At 40.6% G+C, this 21,815-nt stretch overlaps 1 protein-coding gene across 4 annotated transcripts in view; it reads left to right on the plus strand.

Annotated features, from left to right (window-relative positions):
• ESRRG (estrogen related receptor gamma) overlaps positions 1–21,815 on the plus strand; it is a 768,405-nt gene that overhangs the window by 43,388 nt on the left and 703,202 nt on the right. Inside the window, exon 1 of one of the 4 annotated variants that reach the window (XM_075595603.1) lies at positions 2,913–3,051. The exons of the other annotated variants lie outside the window; for them this stretch is intronic. The gene's annotated coding sequence lies outside the window, so the exon portion shown is untranslated. Of the gene's footprint in view, positions 1–2,912; positions 3,052–21,815 lie in introns of those variants that run through there. 4 annotated transcript variants of the gene reach the window in all.

Below are 21,815 nucleotides of genomic sequence, written 5' to 3' on the forward strand. Positions count from 1 at the left end.
CATCCTTGGGAACTAGTGTTCCCCGAGGTCCAGCTACTAACGTTTGTGAGTGCAAGCGGGTGGTGTTTTTATAGGGTGCTCCATCCCCTGGCATCTCAAATGGGAGACAACCAGTGTGGGAGGATGGAACCCTGGAATGGGAGGATTCCAGGGGGTATGGCCCACTATAAAAACCCCACGCAGTGGCACACACAGCAGTCTGAATCTGGGACCCGAGGAAGCAACAGCTGCCATGAAGAAAATAAGAATGAAGACTGAGGCTTTCATCGCCTCTAATCTGCAGTTTAGATATCACGTCTGATGAAGAGACCTCTGCAGTCTCGAAAGCTTATGCACAACAACCTTTTGTACCATTTGATATGCTGGTTTATTTAACCTACTTTGAAGTATCGTATATTTCCTTCCTATTCAGTGATGCTATTCCCTACATATGTAGATCTTTCATATTATATAAGAACTTATTTGAAGATTATGAAATTAATTATGTATTCCGGCTGGAGGAACAAGCTGGCTGAAAGTTGTTCTGTAAATCTTAACTAGCCAGAAACCTATGTATCACCACTATTCTGAACAGTACCAGGAGTGAGATGCAGAACAATAGAATGACAGTATGTGAGCTGGAAGTGGGGGAACAAATGACTATGAAATGGTGTAATGAGAATAGACATATTACAGCATCATCCCAGGAAAGCTACAATGGGAGATGTGCACCAAATGTTGCAAACTGCACAATTTTTAATCTGTGTCACTGCATCAAGCCATCCAGGTATTTTGCTCCTGGTTTGCTCCCCTTGCATCAGTGAGTATTTTGGGAGAAGCGATAGCACAACATTATAATGTATCAAAATGTAATTACTGCATAGGGACCAGAGTTCTAAAAATAAATGTAATGTTACCTACATATATAAAACAGAGGCACATTTTGAAATATATGCTTTACTACAGTTTCTTATGTTTTCGTATTAAATAGGACAGCTAGAATTTGAAAGGGTTGAACACCACTAGAGTAAGGCAAGCATATTACATGACTAGAACCTTCATTAGTTGAGCAAAATAAGATAACTGCTTAAGCCTTTGGTTGTCAGAAGGCCACAGCACCAGAGTGCTACAACCCCTCCGGCACATTGCAGTCATGTAATCACTCCACTGTGCATTCAGTGATGGGCAGGACCAGTCCTGGTCTAGTCAGATGGGGGACACGGCTATCTCCCCCAGAAAACAAGCGAAATGCACACAACCTAGCTACTACTGTATGTCATGGGAATGCCAGACCTCGTGAGATGGTAGCTATGTCATGGGGCACTCACAGGGTTAATATAAGATTTTTCAGATCATTCATGTATTTATTGCACACTAATAGTCCACAGTTAAAGTGATGTCTCAGTTGCACAGAAAAACAGATTTCTCACTATTGGTTACACATCAGCAATATTACTCAATTAATTTTACATAACATAAGAGCTCAAAAATAGAATTGGAAAACGAGGTGGAGATGAGGTTTGTTTTTCATTTTTTAGATCCAAGCATTTTTAAGCCACAAGAGTTGCTCTGTGAATTAAGACGCACTGTTGTAACTATATTATGGGACAGTTACATCTTCAATGATATGTATGTAATTCCATACAGCCACATTTATTCTTCGCTAGTGCTCACTATACTCAAAGTAAAATAAGTGTACAGTACAGCCACAAAACGTTGCTAAATCCAGTCTAAAAAAGTGACTTGTTAAAGGTTCCTGTAAAATGTCAACAGCATTCCAACGGAGTTCTCTTTCTTTCGAGGTGTTGTCTTACCAACGCCAGACGTCTTCTTTATGAATTCAGCTATGAATCCACCCGAGTACAATAAATCCAGTTGTATCCAGTTATCTTAGTGGTAGTAATATGCTTTGGTTAACCAACTCAATTAAATCCAATGTGAACCACACTTGTTATAACAAGGCCTTTTTATAGATCGCATCATGATTGCATTCTATAAATGATGTGATAATGAGGGTGAACTCCAGACCACAAGTCCTCAAGTATGTGCTAGCAAATTGTGGGATTAACCTACCAGGTGAAAAAAGGGTTAGTGTAACAACTGCAGGCACATTTAAAGCTGTGGTTGAGTTTGCTGCACTAACCTAATTATCTGTGCCATGGATACTGTATGTTTGATGAACATATCTGTAGCCCAGATACTATTACTTCACACCGGGAGATAAGCTGGAGCTTCTGTTCAGTTGCCAGTTTGCTGAATCCTTCTTTCTGTTCTATTATGTTTCTCCTTCTTAGGTCTTTTTTCTTAATCCAGTTGATAAATGGAAAGGGTTTTCCTCCCCGGTGCTGTAATAGCAAGAAACATTTACAAGGTAGATATACAGCATGGAGGCTGTATTTATAATTAAACATGTGTGATCCACAGGCATCCATTAAATGCGCAGATCCACTTAGTGTGACCATTTTTTACAAACTGTGTTTATTTTCCTTTTTCTATTTTTTTTTTTTTTTCTTAACATGACAAATTAGTAAGGTAAAATTATCTACGGGGCTTCTTAAAATGACCATGGCTGTTCAAGATGCAGTCCCTGCTAGACCCAAAGTGCACCAGTGGCATTTTAAAACTAGAGGACTTTAAGCATTTTTAATCTGTTAATTATTAATGGTTTTCAGTGGACTGGGGTACAAAAACAGGGAGGTAACATAAAGGTGAAAGACAGGGAAATTACACAAGAAAAGAATAACCTAGGGAGAGTACAGTCCAGCAGCTGGCAAGTCATTCTGTGAAAGGGAATGCACAAAATGAGGGGAAAGGATGAATGGAGTGGACACAGGTCAACATTTGTAAATGAAGAGGAAGTCACTTTGTCGATGTTGAAATCCAATGAGTATTAAATTGTCCTCCCTTGCAGCTAAATCCATCGTGTGCTCTGCTTTACCACCAATGTCCTTCTTATTGGAGATCTCAAAATGAAGTCCGGTGACTGAGCACGCAGGGTCCTACTGTGAATTCTGTCTACAGACTTGGACTCTTTGGAATACCTTCTGGATGTCCACTGCTACCTACTTATTTGTACGTATCAGATGTAATATTTTGAGCTTGATTATATTACTTTGAATACTTAACCCTGGTGCGCTTTGCCTTCTTCATTTCGTATTCAATATCTGTAGGTATTTAGAAAGGATGAGGACGTGGAACTATTTGGAGCTGAATATTTTAGAAAATGGTGTAGTCTTAACATAGTCATTCATTTTTCCATTTGCATTATTAAAGATGGATTTGTGACCTGGGGTGGGAAACCGACGATTCCAAGCCCTAGCATTGGGTGGACATGACCATATAGTTAGTCAATTTACCATGTGGAGCCTGAGAGGTCTTTTTAAAAGGCATAATCAGGCATCCCAAATAATCTTTAGGCCTGCCACACCTTGATAACTTTGGGACAGGCCCATCAGGTTGTAATATGGAGCCTTATATTTGTTAGCAAAGTGGATACCTTTTTTTTGTTGCTAAAACTTTTGTATAGTGCCAAAATGTCGCTTGGCTGATAAATATGGCTTATACAGCTTTATTTAGTCCTATGTTCTTTTTCGTAAAGCATTGTGGGATTTGAAGTAAACCCATTCACCTGGATTGGGAATGGTGCTATTTCAGTACAATGGTTACCGAAGACACATAACATGAATAATATTTAGAAATTTATGTATTTCACTGGCGCAATGCTATTGCATAAATAGCCCTTTTTCCTGAAATAAAAATAACACATTGGTTCCACTGAGCTTTATTTGGCACCAGGTTTGCATTAGAGCAGCTTTGATACATAACCCCTATATGTGTTATAATTATGTTTACTTATTTATGATCATAGTAACAGTCCGTTCTGATTTCAATTTAACACATCATTGGTTACTGCTACATATCTTGACTGGGAAAATATAAAAAATGTTAATAACATCTGAAACACCAAATGCATTGCCTACTGTGGGCAGGTGTTTTAATCTGTGAGCATCTCTGAGTATTATATGTGTGATTATTTTGTGTGTGAAGTTCTGTTTATCCTCCTCACACTATTGTGTATTTGTTATGGGTATAGCTAGCAGAATATGTGTGCTTTTAGTTATTTGGGTGTGGGGTTCTGTGGGTTAGTCTGTCACAGTGTTTGGGTCTGTGGGTCTGTCATTGTGTTGGTCTGTGGGTATGCTATTGAGTGTGGGTTTGTGTGTGTGTGTGTGTGTGTGTGTACCCATTCAGGGTGAATGAGGGGGAGTTTGGTGGATGAAGGAAGCCCAGGTTGCAGCCCCAGAAGTCGGGCATGAAGTTCGTCTGGGCCCTTCTCAGGCCCGGAGTGACTGTCCCAACTCTCCCCTGTCTGCGGCCCTGTCCACCTGAAAAGTCCATGTGGTGGTGCTGAACCTGCAATATCCCACCTTCTTGTATAAGCCCCTGAGTTAGATTTTTATGACAATCTAATTAAATGTTTCTAAATGCACCAACCTGCATTTTCTTAGTCTCAGGTTGCTACACAGGTTACCTTTGTACCCTGATTTGTATGTGTAAGCCAGGTATTAAGCCCTCAGTGAGCCCAAGGGCTAAGAAAAAATCCAGACCTCGTACGGTTCTCAAGATTGTCCAGACCAAATATGATTATATGGCTCTTGGCTAACACATTAGTTCCATTAATAATGAAAGCCATGCATTATGATTTCAGTACTGTTTTGGACTTGTAACAGTGGATCATGGAATTGATGAGCGCATGTTGCCCTACTGATTCTCATCCAGTTTAATATGAAAGAGATCACTGTATCAGAAAAGGATGGAAAGTGGGCTATTATCTAGAAAAAAACACAATACTTGCATTAAAAAAAAAAAACCTGCTGAGGATGGCTTTTTTTTAATGCTATTATGTATCTATCCATTTGCATTACTAAGCATATACACAGGATTCAAAGGAAGCAAATGTTATCTGATGCCAGCCTCTTATAATGCAGCCTTCAGCTGCATTTTCTTCTGGCCACTTACTTATTAATTGCTATTCTATATGCCCCTCGCATCAGAATTCTTAACTAAACATTTAATGTTAGAAAATCCCAGCATTTTCACTTGTCCTAATATTTTGCCTTCGTGGTACAGGGTGCTTCATGAGTTATTTAACTTGATTGTCAATGTATGCCTGAAGACAGCCTTAAGCCTTCAGGTACTGAAAGGAATTCAACTTTTTAGTTTGTTGTAAAATAATAACTTTTATGTATATTGTGCCATCTCTTCTAGAGACATTTATGCAGCCACCTCTACGGTGCAATCTTGGCAGCATGTTTAGTCTACACTAAGAAAATGGTAGTAATGGGGCAATTGTAGTGCTATCCTTCAATTGCAGACTGGTAAACTGGGGCACAACGAGATAAAGTTACCTGCTCAGGCTTACAAACACTAAATTGCTGATACCAGAATAAAACACACAACCCAGTACATTAAAGCAGCAATCCCAACCCAAGGATCCTCTAGAGCTGAGAAACCCATACCTTTAGCTTCAGAGACCCCTGGGTTTTGGAGATAGTTACTGGTTTAGTTGCTGGTGTTTCTGTCCCCCTGAGGGAAATCTAAATTGCCACTAGATCCTGCGGACCTTGTGTGCCAACAGGGACCCGCGACGTCACCAGAGGTACAGTAGGATTTTGTGGCTTCTTATTGGAAGACAAATAATTTCTTGAAAGTACAGGTCTCTTTTAAGACAGAGATACAAAGAGCTCTACTCGGAGTCCATATGGGACCTGAAACGTTATCTTTCCACTGTTCGTGGCCGTCACATTAAATGGAGAATTGGATGAACTTGTGAGTAGAGCTTTACTTTGTATCTCTGTCTTAGAGGAGACCTGTACGTTGAAGAAATTGTTTGTCTATGTTGTGTTGGCTGCACAAGGAGGATTCCCCTCGCCTGAAACGGTTTCCCCGGCACTTTGGAATTGTTCTTATTGGGAGACACCATCTTTGAAAATCCAGGAAGGAACAACAGTGATCAAACCAGTAACCGGGGGATATGCGAGGCTAAAGAGAGCCTGGAAGACCCCCTGGACAAATTCTGTATACAGAATTCTATAGGTAAAAACGAGTGGGATTGCTGCTTTACCTGCAGCATCACACTTACTGTACTATTAAGCTTATTTTCTTTAGTACATGAGCATTGTGCAGGAAATATCCATTTGTGTATATATATTTTTTTAATCAGCTTTGGATTGGCTAGTTACGTATTGCAGAGGTTAGACTTTTGAAAGTGACAAATGTTACTAATCACTCGTACAAACTACTTTCCTGGAGTAATACTGTATTTATACGTCAGAAAGGAAGCAGCTACTGTATAACACATATCAATCCAATGTAGCTGCATACGTTTGGTGGAGTAAAATGTGTTTGAAGACGTATAACGTTCCACGATCAAATGGAAAAAATGGCACCTGTCATCGTGTCTACAAAACAGCCGGGTAACATGGATATGTGTCACAGCCAAATTTCACAAGGCCCTCAAGCTTAAACAATCCTAAGCCTCATCCTTAGCAACTGTACAAATCCTGTGCCTTTAAATGGTTATAAAAACATCTACAGTACTAGGGTCACAGAAGACTGCAGCCTATTAGCTCCTATCCCAGCAATTTTGTTTTGATGCCTAATATTAGGAACTTATACAGAACATCAATAATCGCCACTAATTCATACCACAGATGTCATGCATTCTAAACACATGCATAAGTGAAACCTCAGCTATAGTTTGTTTACAGCTGGGTATTCAGTCATTTGCTGGACTCTGAATATTCAGGCACAGATCCTATTTGCGGCATGTTATTTAAAACTTTACACAATTAACGCTTTTCTGTGAGGCCTTTTCTTAGCCAATGGAATTAAACAGGACCTATATTTAAAGGTTAAATAACACTACATAAAAACGATATCTACAGTCTTTGTGGGTTTGAATACACGTATGTATAAAATATTTTACCAGGAAAAAAATATACATTGTGAGGTACCTCGTTTTCAAGTGTGTCCTGGGGACAGGGTAAAGCTGACAACATTACAAGTCACAGTTACAAACATGTTTAATGTAGGAAACAGCAGTCATGAAGGAACTTAGATAGGAAGCGGCTTTGAGGGACTCTGATAAATTGGTCCAGCATTGGGAGGGATTTATTTTATTTATAAAATGTTTTACCAGGAAATAATACATTGAGAGTTACCTCTCGTTTTCAAGTATGTCCTGGGCATAGAGTTTAGATGACCAATAAAACATCGTTACAAATACATAGTTACATAAGTGAATGGGGTATACATTACATACAAGACATTGCATGCACCGTTAGAGATAATATATTATACGCGCATGTAACAGTTACAGACCAGATTAAAATGAGAGACAGCTTTAGTTTTGAAAGAGCTTAGACTGGTGGTGGCTGTGAGAGTCTCTGGTAGATTGTTCCAGTTTTGGGGTGCACGGTAAGAGAAGGAGGAGCGTCCGGATACTTTGCTGAACCTTGGGACCATGAACAGTCTTTTGGAGTCAGGTCTCAGATGATAAGTGCTGCATGTGGTAGGGGTGAGGAGCTTGTTCAGATAGATGGGTAGCTTGCCCAGAAAGTATTTGAAGGCAAGACAGGAAAGATGAACTTTGCGCCTAGACTCAATTGATGACCAATCTAGTTCTTTGAGCATTCACAGTGATGTGTGTTGTAGTTGCATTGGAGAACAAAACGGCATATTGAATTGTAGAGGGTATCAAGTTTGCTAAGGTGGGTTTGGGGTGCCGAACCGTATACTATGTCCCATTGTCGATAATTGGCATTAGCATCTGCTGTGCAATACACTTTCTGACCAGGAGACTTGGGGAGGATTTGTAAAGTACACCTAGTTTGGCATAGGTTTTGGATGTCAGGGTATCAATGTGCATCCCAAATGTTAAATGGGAGTCAAACCATATGCCCAAGTATTTAAAACTAGTAACAGGAGTTAGGGTTGTATTAGCGTTAGTTCTGATCTGGAGCTCAGTCATTGGAAGCTTTGAAAATTTAGCCTTGGTCCCAAATACCATTATTACAGTGTCAGTGTTTTATAACAGTTTGTTTTGGTAAATCCAATTTTCAAGTCTCAAAAAGTCAGATTTAAGTATGTGTTCAAGGTCAGAGAGGCTATGGCTGTGTGCATATAAGTTTGTGTCATCTGCATACATGTGTATTGAAGTTCCCTTACAAGCTGTAGGAATATCATTGATGAACACTGAGAAGAGTAGGGGCCCCAGAACAGAGCCTTGTGGGACACCACAGGTGATATCCAAGGGGTTGGAGTTAGAGCCTGAGAGACACATGTTGGGTTCTACCAGATAGGTAGGAATGAAACCAGTTTAAAGCATGCTTCCCTATTCCAGAGCACTGGAGTTTGTTAAGCAGGATAACATGATCAACAGTATCAAAAGCCTTTGCAAAATCTAGGAATATTGCACCAGTGAGTTGCCCCCGTTCCATTCCACACTGGATTGCATTGCAAACGTTTAGCAGGGTAGTTACCATGGAGTGTTTGGGGCGAAAGCTAGATTGGAATTGGCTAGGGAAATTTGTCTTGGTATAGTAATCGCTTATTGGGAGTGGACACATTTTTCCATGACTTTGGATAGAATTGGGAGAAGAGAGATTGGCCTGTAGTTCGAGACAGTGTTTTTGTCCCCACTTTTGAAGATTGGGACAACGCTGGCAGTTTTCCAGGTCTTAGGGATATGGCCTGCAGACAGAATAGAGTTGACTATGGAAGCAATTGGTTTGGCAATGATTGGTACGAGAAGGAAGAGCAACTGAATTCTTTATTGAACTTTGGGACTATAAGAAGGTTTCTGGAGGCGGATCTAAGGAGATAAGTGCTTTTTACAGTAAGGGTGAGGAGCCTGCTCACATAATTGGGTAACTTGTCCCGAAAGCATTTGAAGATGAGGCACCAAAATGTACCTTGCGTCTGCACTTAAGGGAAAGCCATAATTACTATTGTAAATTTGGATTCTTTAGTGCTTTCTTAATCTAAATGCATCAGTTACCACAAACTGGTTCTTAACCTGGTCAGTAGTGAATCTGGGACATAGGCACCGGTCTGGCACTATAGCATGCAAAGCCCTATTGAAGTCACTGGGACTTTCCGTGCTATCGCAGAGTAAAGAATACGGGTCACACAATGCAGCAGTGGAGGACACACAGACGGAGGAGCTCTGACATACACATGTTTAAGGACTCTGACAAACACGTTCACATTGGAAGACACCCACAGGGCCACTGACACACGCATGCGCACAAAGGCATCTCCACGCATGGGGTTCTCCGAAAGTCATCGATCTTGTAATTCCTTCTCTTCCTTTTTTTCAGGAAAAGCTTCATGTAGAAAGTTGTAGCCACAGGTCTCCCGGACATAAACCCACCACCCTTTCCTGTTAGGAAGTAGAGAGTCGCGAAGCATGGTGTATAAGTCAAATGACTTTTTAACATATATACTGAATTGGAAGTAAAGGATAAGAAAGAGAATGAAAAACTCTTGCCAATATTTACATTTTCATAAAGCTGTAAAGGACATTACTTTATATAAGCCCTTGAGTTTGCTTCTCAAATGCGGCTTGTTGTCGTGAATCTGCAAAGCTGAAAAACAAAACTGGCATTAAATCTCACATAAAATGTTAAGTTATTTGGCTCCTCTGAACCCGAGTAAATCATTTGGGTTTTGTGGACATGTCTTTAATGGATGCTGTGATTTGTATTTTTCTCCTAGACTAAACCGGGCTATAAACAAGTTCTGTCAAGCAACTACTTTGCCTTGTAATCATCATCTGATGACTTCTTTAATGTTTTATTATGTATAGTATGTATATGTTTGCAACATTTTCCCTTGAAATTTTGCAAGTTGCGTGTGTACTGTATCACATCTGTTCTCAACTCGCTTTGCAATCATGATGTCCCTGTTTACCCTATGTTTCTATGGGAAGAATAATTGATTCGGATGACGATTTTGCATCATATAAGCAATGTAAGGATTAATTATTTCTTGCCAAGAATGCTAGATTAATGATCCAGCAGCATTCGCAATGTAACTTAATAGAATTAGGAGATTTGTATTGGGATTTACAAATATTTCTCAACTTAAAAACACTCATTGTATAGCATACTAAAATATGCTGCCCAACAGGGCAAGTTTCATATATAGATTGTTAATTCCTCTTCTTCAATTAGTTACCTGTGTATTAATTCATCAATCAACTAAATCCTTAAGGTGTAACACCTCAGTTTAAGGACACATAGTCAAGACAGCCAGGACTGGTATTCTGGGCAGTAATATTCTGTACATGAGATGTTGACAGAGAAAAGATTTGAGTGCCGATGATGAACCATTGATAGTCTTTGTAAGTCTGTGTTCATATATGTACTGTATTTATATTTCACATGTATGTACTGTATATTTACATACATTCCTATTTAAAGTTGTTTGTTACACTTCTAATTTTTAGCAACTTGATTATTGTTTCTTATTAAAGGAAGTTTAGTTATTTGGCAGATGAAGCAGATCTTATTACCTCAGTTAATACAAAATAACATGTTTATAACATTGCGTTACGGAGATAACGCACACGTTACCTTTGGTTTTCAATGGCAGGGTGGTAAAAGTTGTGGAGCTGCCAAAGCTGTATATCTGTATATCTGTATATCTTTCCAAAAAATGGCCAACTACTTTAAAATATTCATATCTATAGTTGGATGATCACTGAAGTCCCTTTTTTTTTTTTTATCTGTGAAGCATTCAAAGGAAAGGGCTTATCTGTATTGATGTACTGAGTACCCCGAACTACCTGGTACCCGGCCTTACCCGGGTCTGCTCCTCTCATGTTGTGGCGTGCTCCCGTCGCATCACAGACCGCTCATTATGATGCGGGTTCTGTAGCTCCACAGGGGGGCGGAGCGGGGGGAGTCCCTGCCCACCTACGCTGTTGGCTCTGTTACATGGGATGGGGGGAGCATCATGGGATGATAACGCTCCTTTGAAGCGCCGGTTATTGCCGAATTTTGACGTGAAAATAAGAAACACAGGTAGGGTATATAAAGAACTGTATGTGAGCTATTTGTTATACTCCTTGATAAAGTGTACAACCGTACACGAAACGCGTAGGAGGTTGCTCTCCTCCGTTTGTTGGATGTTATTTTATCAATAAATAATCAATTTTGTTTATCCTGGGACCCACTTCATTGGATTGTGCACAGTTCTCCCCTTTCTTCTACAGTTGTCCGCATTTACTCGGCTGCACGTCTTTTAGGAATTTGGATCAGCGCAATATGTGAGTACTTTTTATATCTTTTGGAGGGGGACCATCCCAATTGGAGGTGTCATGGGGTTTTATTGCTTGCCCCTACCTCAGGGATTATTTGGCCCCACAGAGATGGTTATGTCCTATTAGCCTGAGTCCTTTTTCCACTAATATTGTGATCGAGCATTTGAGCGCAGTTGTCACTACAAATTCTACATTGATGTACCGAGTATCCAGAACTACCTGGTACCCGGCGTTACCCGGCACATGTTCAACTACCCGGACATTACCCGGACCCGGCAACTGAGAAGTGGGCCTGGCGCTGGGTAATACCCGGCACTGAGTAATGTCAGGATAGCTGAAAATAATCACATCACTTACCTGTGGCAGCATCAGAAGTATCTTCAGCCAGCGTGAGAGCTGCAGGATCCATTACACAGCAGCAGGCAAGCAGTGTGTGCCGGGGAACCATGTGACTGGAGCAGGAGCAGGAGCATTCCTATTGGACAGCTGTCTGTCCAGTAGGAATGCTCCTGCTCCGGTCATATGGTTCCCTGGCTCACACTGCTTACCTGCTGCTGTGCTGTTTAAGGGCTTGTCCAGGGTGGCGTCAAGCGGGTGTGCCCGCTCATGCTAGACACATTGCAACAATGTGTGTGGCCTGTGTGAGCAGGTGGGCGCGCCTGCTCAGCGCTCAGCCACTTGCCGAGCGGGCAAATTTGAATTTGCCACTTGCAAGCACGTCACGTGAGCGGTTCGCCCAATGAGGGTGAACCAGCTCCGTGACGTAGAGGCCGCGCCCCCAGATGCCCACGCACCTAGCCGGCCAGGAAAAGCACGGCCGAGCACAGCTCAGCGCTTGAGCGCCAGCGCGCCTCTACAAACCCTGGACGAGGCCTAATGGTTTCCTGCAGCTTCCACGCCGGCTGAAGACACTTCTGATGCTGCCACCGCCACAGGACCTCTGCTGCTCTTCATAGATGACGCCGTCTTCCTCCACTCTGCAGGTAAGTGCCAACCGGGTACCCGGCAGGGTAGACCTATTTTTTTTGGCCGAGTACCCGTTACCAGTTTTATTTTTTAGAAAACATTACCCGGTACAACACTAGTTATCAGTGCAAAAGTAGTTCACAATTCATTCACCTCCACAAACTTTCATGAATAGGCACATTTTAAGTGGGTGGTCTTAGGGGTGCTCGACTGGTTCTCCAAAGTAAGGCCGTAGGAGATTCAAGCAGCAGTATATTCATGAGTTCACAGACATATGTAAGTAGTGGAGACCAGCTAGGAGAAGGTTACAGCCAAGGCAGGGGAAGACGACACGGGTCTGGAGAAGATGAGAGCATAAATATATTTAGTTCTGATGTGACAATGACAATGATGGATTCAAGCAAAGTTGCCCACTGAACATAAATCAAATTCTACAAAAAGCCGGAAATCTTACACCATTGCATTTGCAATAGTCCCTAAATTTGTAGGCAACTCTTGATTTTTACATTATTTCCTGATTAAATGGTTATATGTGTCTGTCATAGTTTATAGTAAGTGGGGTTATTCAATATATCATTCTCCAGAAGCAAACATAATCTCCTTCTACATTAGCCGAGTTGTTTAATTGACGATGGACGTAAAACGCTTGTAGTTTTTGTTTTTGAGGATGCCAGGAGATGTTTAATGTTCTTGCATTAAAACTTAAGTTTTGTCTGGAAGCAAAGCAAATGTGAATTTATGATGGGATATTTTTAACATGGTTTTAGGGTATAGATGAGAATAATAAGTGTATCATTAATATCACATGTCAAAGGATCATAACATGTTGCTGGCTTGAAATGGTAATTTTCAAGCCAAGAAAAAATAAAATCATGTTTCATACTAGAGTGAGTCATGGAGCATAAAGGAATGGATACTGCACGGACTATGTCACAGGAACTAAACTTACTTCGTTGTATAAAAGCTACTGATGGCTGTCAGTTAAGTTGACTCTTTATTAGATTTAATTTTGTGAGATGTAAATGATAACAATTGGTTGAGTTACATGATTTAACACAGGGTTGGCCAAACTGTTTTACTTAGGCGGGTCAATAAATGGGCACAATTTTGTTGGCAGGCCGCTGTCCTACTGCCCCCTTCATCCGATGTAAATTATAAGCACATGTATAATATACACCTCATACATTGACCTTGTCCTCTTGCAGAAGCACTTACAAGAACACCATCCTACTGTCTCTGTATGTTCTTCCTACACACCACTTAGATTGTAAGCTCTTTGGGGCAGGGACTGTTTTTTCCTAATGTTACTTTTATGTCTCAAGTGCTTATTTCCATTATGTGGGTCACATATTAGGTCACATGTATTACTGCTGTGAAGCGCTATGTATATAGAAGGCGCTATATAAATAAAGATACACATACGTACGTACATACAATAGTTAAAACTAAACTAAATGATGTCAAAAGTATACATGGATAATAAAAATATTTAAATATTGCATACTTTTTTTTATTGAAATGAGAAATCCCAATTTAAAAAAAAAGATGGGATTTCTAAACTTGCATTTTAGTTTCTCAATATTAGGATTGATTGTCAAGGTTTATAACAGAAGGAGACTGAACATATGAGTGTCTGTCACTACAAATCTGTACTGTACAAAAACGTCTGCTCACAAAACAAATATAGGGAATAACTTAAGTCATGTTTTTTTAAAACTTTATTCCGATCACAGGGATAAACATAAGAGATATTTTCACGATACAGTAGTGTTTTTCACAGCTTTTTCAGTACAATTTGTTTTTTCCTCACATCTCGAGTTATACATTAATCTAACAAAAAAAAGATAGACTTCTCAAATTTGTCTGCTGTGTCCCTGTCAGAGATCTCTTTCCTTTTTTAAGAAAAACTCATCTCATCTTTTGAGAGAAAGGAATTATTACCGATGAATATTATTTTTGTTGGGTGGGAGGTCTTAAATCAAACAAAAAACACATTAAACCCCAACTATGAACTAACATGCACACGTCTCTTTGTTTCACATTTATTTGAGGTCCCCTCAACATATATTCTAGTATATCCTCCCATATTTCCCTCGTAGCAAATTGGCAGCCTTCCAATATGTTTTTGAACTGTTCAATCACCACCTTTCTTGAGGCAGGCCCTTGTACCCAGTCACCCAGTTTATCCATTTTGAATAGATCCATCATTTTATGCCTTACCAATTCCAATGTTGGTGGGTCTTTGTCTACCCATTTTAAATTGGTTTGATTTATTTTAGGTTATTAAGTGTTACAGATGTTATTAAAATGGTGTTCATTTTCAAAATTGATGTTAATACAGCTCAACCCCTTATAACGCTGTGCTTGGGGTCCAAAGAATCACATCGCGTTATAAGCGGATCGCGTTAGAAATAATGTACAATTGTACAATAAAGTATTTAAGATACCAATTATCGTGTTGTAAAGTATTCATAAAAACGAAAATTGGGAGCCACGCTTGCATCTCGTTATAAGCGGATTCGCGTTGTAACGGATCGCGTTATAAAGGGGTTGAGCTGTATTCATAATTTTTCCTGGATGATTTTCAGGATTTTGTATTGTTTTTTTCCTTAATTGATGTTTTTTCTTCTTTTTTTTTTCCTTCATCAGCCATTCCAAATGCCATCATGGGCCACATAGCACTGTGATTCCCACCCAGCACCACTGAAACACAGCTGCACGAGAACAGGGCAATGTGAGGAAGCAGCAGGGGGTGGAGAAGGAATGCATTGTTATAAGTTGTGCTACCTTTTAGGGGACCAGCATGGCACTTCATTAAAATTATAGTACACACATATATCAAGATCTAACTTTTTTCTAGAATATATATATATATTAATATATATATATGCAAAATTGTCAGATGGCACTCACATATATTGTTGAAATACAGATGCTTGTCCCATAGATAATGTGTAGGAAAATAGTTCCTTACCAGGCAGACCTCGAATCCCAGGACACCACAGCAAAGAAGAGACAGCACTCAAGATAATCCTGTGTCAAAAGTGTATTAGAGGAAACATGGCACAATCACCCGACTACTACCGGTGTATGCTGTGGCTGCAGGTTCATACCTGAGTGGTAAACAGGAGGCAGGAGATCTCCGCGATGTAGTGGGGAGGACATCAGGACAGGCTCACGGTGGTTAAATAACCAAGTTAATATTATTATTGAAGTATTTAAACTTTATACTTATTACTCTATATGTTTTGTCAATTGGAAGTAGCATTGGGCACCCCTGTCTTTTGTTTTTATGCATTGGCCACGCTCAGAAGCACTCCTTTTGACATAAATATATATATATATATATATATATATATATATATATATATATATAATGTGGTGGGTTTTAGAGTTAGAGCGTGCTTGGAATGTGTGTGTTAATATATATATATATATATATATATATATATATATATATATAAAATAAAAAATTAATAGACAATACCGTTCTGTGGCCTTACGAAATGCTTTTATATGTGCGAGCTTTCGAGTTACACTGATCTCTTCTTCCGCCGATGTTACATTGAATAAAGCAGGCAAGGGGTTTACTCAAAAACAGTGCATCTCGGAATGTGACTAGAGCCCATCCCTCCCCTGTAGTGTGCGATTTATGACTTGAGGTGGTAAATAGTCCCTGAATGTGAGGGATGTAAGAGTGTGTGTTTAGAAACGATTATAATACGTTTTCTCTCCCATACGTCTCATTCCCTTTTACAGTGTATTCTCCATTGCTGATCTGATTAACTGTATTTGTTTACAAGTGAATTGTTCTCACAGTTGTATTTCCGCTCACCGTACATACCAATGATTGCTGTGCTCGACTTTACATGGGCATCGGTTTTGTTGTCTTTACTACCCACTCCGTCACTAATGTTACAAGTGGCCAAGTAGGTAGATATACTGCATTAAATAGCTCTACGTCTATGAAATTGAGACATAAAGGATGTAGTCTCTTTTTGTACTGTACTCTTTATTACCTCTTTTATCTTCTTTTATTTTGTGCAGAATCTGTGCCTTTGCCTATTACCAAACATGCATTTTCATAAGGATTGACATGTGGCATTTAACCCAGGAGAATATAGAATGATTTAAGAACCCTTTCATACCTCCATTTCTTCTGTCGGTGCAGCTTAGTGTTTGGCAGCTACAATATATCCTCTGCATAAATTTCTCCCTCCTTTCATTCTTTTACACTGGAGCAAATTAGACAAAGTTCCTATGGCTCAGCCAATTAAAAATGTATTGTGAATACACTTTAGGGAAACAAAAGAGAATCAGTTGAAGAGCCCAGTAATCAAAGACAGGCATTCGTTCACATCATTGAAAATGCAAATGGCTAACAAGCCAGCGCAAGACGTATTGTGAGCAGCGCCTTCTAGCCCGGGCTGCGTCTGACACACTGATTATTTGGTTAAAAATCATCAGGCGCTTTATATTAATGGACACTGATTTACAGCAAATTAAACAATCAGACTCTGCTGTCAGAATAAAAAGTCAGGCTTACACCAGTGGTTACTATCTGCCCTGCCTGCATTTGATAAGGAAGTTGCTATTATTACTACATAGTGTACAAATACATACAAATGTAGCCGTCTTAACTGTGCTTTTGGAGGTACAGTGCGGTGTGCCCTGACATACTGCTGTATCCTGCGGCTATACTAGTATTACCTCCTATGACAACTGAGATTCTGAGGCATGTCTGGGTGGGTGAGGTATCTGGGGGAGATTGAGGTCTGCTACACCTGTAGGTATCTATCACATTGTTTTAAAGCTACCAAATGCCCTGGTTTAGCCATGACAATAAACTGGAAAGGTATGGTCGCAGCCAAATCGCCGCCTGCGTTCGACCTCAGACAGACCCACCGCAGCGGCCAATCCGCCGCTGGAGTCCCCGCCGCCGGCCACTTCGAAGTTAAGTTTTATTACTGTTTGGGGTAGTGGGTTAATTTAAGGGGCTTTAGTGCTTAGGGTAGGGGGTTCATTTAAGGGGTTTTAGTGCTTAGGATAGGGGGTTCATTTAAGGATTTTAGTGGTTAGGGTAGTGTGCTAATTTAAGGGTTTTAGTGGTTAGGGTAGTGTGCTAATTTAAGGGTTTTAGTGGTTAGGGTAGGGGGTTAATTTATGGGTTTTAGTGGTTAGGGTAGTGTGCTAATTTAAGGGTTTTAGTGGTTAGGGTAGTGTGCTAATTTAAGGGTTTTAGTGGTTAGGGTAGGGGGTTAATTTATGGGTTTTAGTGGTTAGGGTAGTGTGCTAATTTAAGGGTTTTAGTGGTTAGGGTAGTGTGCTAATTTAAGGGTTTTAGTGGTTAGGGTAGGGGGTTAATTTATGGGTTTTAGTGGTTAGGGTAGGGGGCTAATTTAAGGGTTTTAATGGTTGGGGTAGAAGGTTACTTTAAGGGTTTTTAGCAGTTAGGGTAGAGGGTTTTAGGGTAAGGGTTTAGGGTAGCGTGTTTAGGCACTTATCTTAGCAGCGAAGCAGCAGGCGGCGTCAGGTTCTGGCAGCGGAGTGAGTCACGGCAAAGCGCCGGCAGTCATTTTGGTCACGGCCAAATCTCCTAGACAGAAATAGACTACCTCAAAACCTTGTTAACATCAGCAGACCTACAATGGCGGCCGATCTGAGTCTAAGTCGGCTAGATCCACGGTTCTCCGATTATCCCGGTTAGGTGCGTTTTTTTGTCGTTTTCGCCCGGAGTGAACTGAGTTATTTTCGTGATATTAGCATTTTATTCTCGCTGTCTGCAATACTGCAATGCCGTGTAAAAACTCAGGGGGGCGTTTGCGAGCTGTTGTCTTGGAAGTCTAATACCTTCGCGGTTCAACCTACATCAGTACACAGTCTGTGTGTGCACGCGCAGTAATTGTAAATTTGCATATTTAAAGTATACATGCATTTGCAATGCTGTGCTGCTGTACAGTATGTCTCATTTGAAAATTGTTGAAACGCATAGGCGTGTACAGTACTGTAACAGTGTCACATTTTGGCATATACAGCGCTCTCCCCTCGCTCAGGATAATTAACTGCACTGCAGGGTATTTCAACTTCTTATCTTCTGTGCAATGCAGTACATCTCTCCCACACCATTCCTTTGAATGTGTGTATGGTTTCAATCACATTCCTGCTTCACAGCAGGAATTTACTGCGCATGCGCCTGTAACTTCGCCCACCACTGCTTGCTTGCCTGAGTGAGTGACCAAAAAAACAATTAAAATTTTTTATTGTAATTTTTTTTTTTCTCCACAAGAGACTGCAAAACCCACATTACTGTATTACGATATTCAATCTGTGCTGTAGCTTTTGACTGCGACCCTGCACATGGTTGATTTGTGTGCTTTTTACGTACTGTATTTGGGGGTGTATTATTATGATGAACTTCCTTTTGAAATCAAAGTATGTCTTTAGCTTTGAACTTCATGCAGCTGTACCCTGCAGCCCCCTCCCCCACGAACGCTAGCTCAAGGATTTGAAATTCCACGGTCGTTAATTTTCTGAATCTTGCCATTGTGTTCTTAATCCCTCCATAGCCGACCTACAAAGCCTCACTGCGCCTGCGTGTAATTCTCTTTGACATGGGAGCTAGCTGCTTACTGCGCATGAGTCACCCAACCCCCCCCCCTCTCCACAGAGTCGTTAATTTTCTGAATCTTGCCATTGTGTTCTTAATCCGTCCATTGCCGACCTACAAAGCCTCACTGAGCCTTCGTGTAATTCTCTTTGAGATGGGAGCTAGCTGCTTACTGCACATGAGTCACCCAACCCCCCCTCTCCACAGAGTCGTTCATTTTCTGAATCTTGCCATTGTGTTCTTAATCCGTCCATAGCCGACCTACAAAGCCTCACTGCGCCTGCGTGTAATTCTCTTTGAGATGGGAGGTAGCTGCTTACTGCGCATGAGTCACCCAACCCCGCCCCTCTCCACAGAGTCGTTAATTTTCTGAATCTTGCCATTGTGTACTTAATACTTCTTAATGTCCATAACCGACCTACAAAGCCTCACTGCGCCTGAGTGTAATTCTCTTTGAGATGGAAGCTAGCTGCTTACTGCGCATGAGTCACCCAACACCGCCCCTCTCCACAGAGTCGTTAATTTTCTGAATCTTGCCAATGTGTTCTTAATACTTCTTAATGTCCATAACCGACCTACAAAGCCTCACTGCGCCTGCATGTAATTCTCTTTGAGATGCGCCTGTAACTTCACCCACCACTGCTTGCTTGAGTGCCCCCCCAAAAAAATTTAATTATGATTTTTTTAACTGTTATTTTATCCACAAAAATCAGGGTGTGCAGCGCACAGCAAACGAGGAGAGCAGGTCTTGCAATAAAAAGTCCTTTATTGGGGAATCATATGGTGTGGAACAGCAGCAAACCTTCTACGCGTTTCGTTCGGATGAACTTTATCTTGATAAAGTTCATCCGAACGAAACGCGTAGAAGGTTTGCTGCTGTTCCACACCATATGATTCCCCAATAAAGGACTTTTTATTGCAAGACCTGCTCTCCTCGTTTGCTGTGCGCTGCACACCCTGGTTTTTGGAGTTCCTATGATACTTCAGCTGCACGCTCTGGAAGGGAGACCCTGGGAGAGGCAAGACTGTGAGTACATACCTGGGGCTTACCTGATGAGGAAAGGGGGGTGTCTTTTGGCAACCTACCCCGACCTTCAGGGTACCTTATGCCCTCTTAAGGCTTAGTACTGCTACTGTACAATTGATCATACCCAGCCTACACTCCCTTCCATCATATACAGCCCCAACACTTTGAGCACCATTTCACAAACAAACCTATTTTATCCACAAGCCTGCAAAAACAATCTTGATATTATGATATTAAATCTGTGCGTTTGCCTGCACATGGTTGATTTGTGTGCTTTTTATGTACTGTATTTGGGGGGTGTAGGGATCAAATTACAGTATTATGATGAACTGCCTTTTGAAATTACTATACTCTACAGTACAGTATGTTTTTTCTTTGAACTGCTGCACAACTAATCCTTCATCCTTCCCCCACGCACACACAAACTCTTATCGACAGACACCTCCACAGAGTCATTCATTTTCTGAAGTTAGTTATTCATTGTGTTTTTAATCCGTCCCTAGCCGAGCGTCAATCGCCTCACTGCGCCTGCGTGTACTCTAATTCTTTTAGAGATGGGAGCTTGCTGCTTACTGCGGTTGAGTCACCCAACCCCCCCTCCCCACAGTCGTTAATTTTCAGAATATTGCCATTGTGTAATCCTCTTTGAGATGGGAGCTAGCTGATTACTGCACATGACTCACCCCACCCCCCCCCCCCCCAACCCTTTGGGGCTTAGTTAACGTTAACGCTTTGGAAAATCCCTTCTCGATTTTGAAATGTAAATCAGATTTGCACAGCATTGTGAGAATTGAGAGTTAAAAAAACATTAACTGATTCATTGGTGTACTGTAGGGGTGGGGGGGTTTGTGGTTGTTGTAAATGATTATGACCTAGCAGGAATGTGAATAAATATTTATTTTATTTTATCAGGAACCAAAAAATACAAATATAAAAATAATCATGAATAATACATAATGCAGTCTTTATTAAGTTCTTTTGGCAGATTGAAATTGGATAAACATTTAGAAAACATTTCTAAAACATGGGGAAAGATGAATAATGCACATTTATAAGAATATTATTTAATAATATACTGTAATGTATAATACTGTATATATATATAGTAATATAGTTTTTTCCGTCTTTATCTTGTTCCTCATTCTGTGTACAGTACAGTAGTTCATTGATAGAGGAGAAGTTTTGTGTACATCATTACTCCTGTTTATATACTGTACATTTTACTGTACAAACAGATTAGACTGGACACAAATCCCCACCTCCCCACAGGCCACCCTTTTTTCCTGAAACGACAAGAAAACAAAAAATTAGTGCAGTTATGTGCGTACTGTATTATGGCATTGTGTGATGTGTAGTACTACTGTAGATGGCTGGTGCTGCTTTCTCTGGAAAGAAAAAAATTGAGCAGTTAGTAGGCAGTTACTGTAGTACTGTCAAACTAGTCTATACTGGAACTACTGTATACTGTACTCTGACTACTGTTAAATACTATGTACTGTAACCTGATGGCTGGTGCTGCTCTCTCTGTAAAGAAAAAACTGTAACTACTGTATACTCTGACTATTGGGAAAGAAAAAATCTGTGCCATACTTACCTGTATCATACTGTACTTACAATACTACAGCACTGTACTACTTTCCTGATGCTTGCCCATTACGCGCGATGACAATGGGCAACACAGTGGCAATATGGTCTATATATTTATTGCAGCGTTCCACGGTGAGTACATCGTTCCAAAAACTCATTATGCCTTTCAACAACTCGTCCTTTTTGGAGGGTTTCGCCACTTTCCGGATATGGTCCTTCAGCTGATGCCAGACCATTTCGATCGGATTGAAGTCTGGCGATCTGTCATTGGAAAAAAAGGACAATTAGTTTAAGAGATACAGTACACAGTAAAAACTGTG

This window comes from Ascaphus truei, chromosome 4 (genome assembly GCF_040206685.1).
Source record: "Ascaphus truei isolate aAscTru1 chromosome 4, aAscTru1.hap1, whole genome shotgun sequence".
Lineage (NCBI taxonomy): Eukaryota > Metazoa > Chordata > Amphibia > Anura > Ascaphidae > Ascaphus > Ascaphus truei.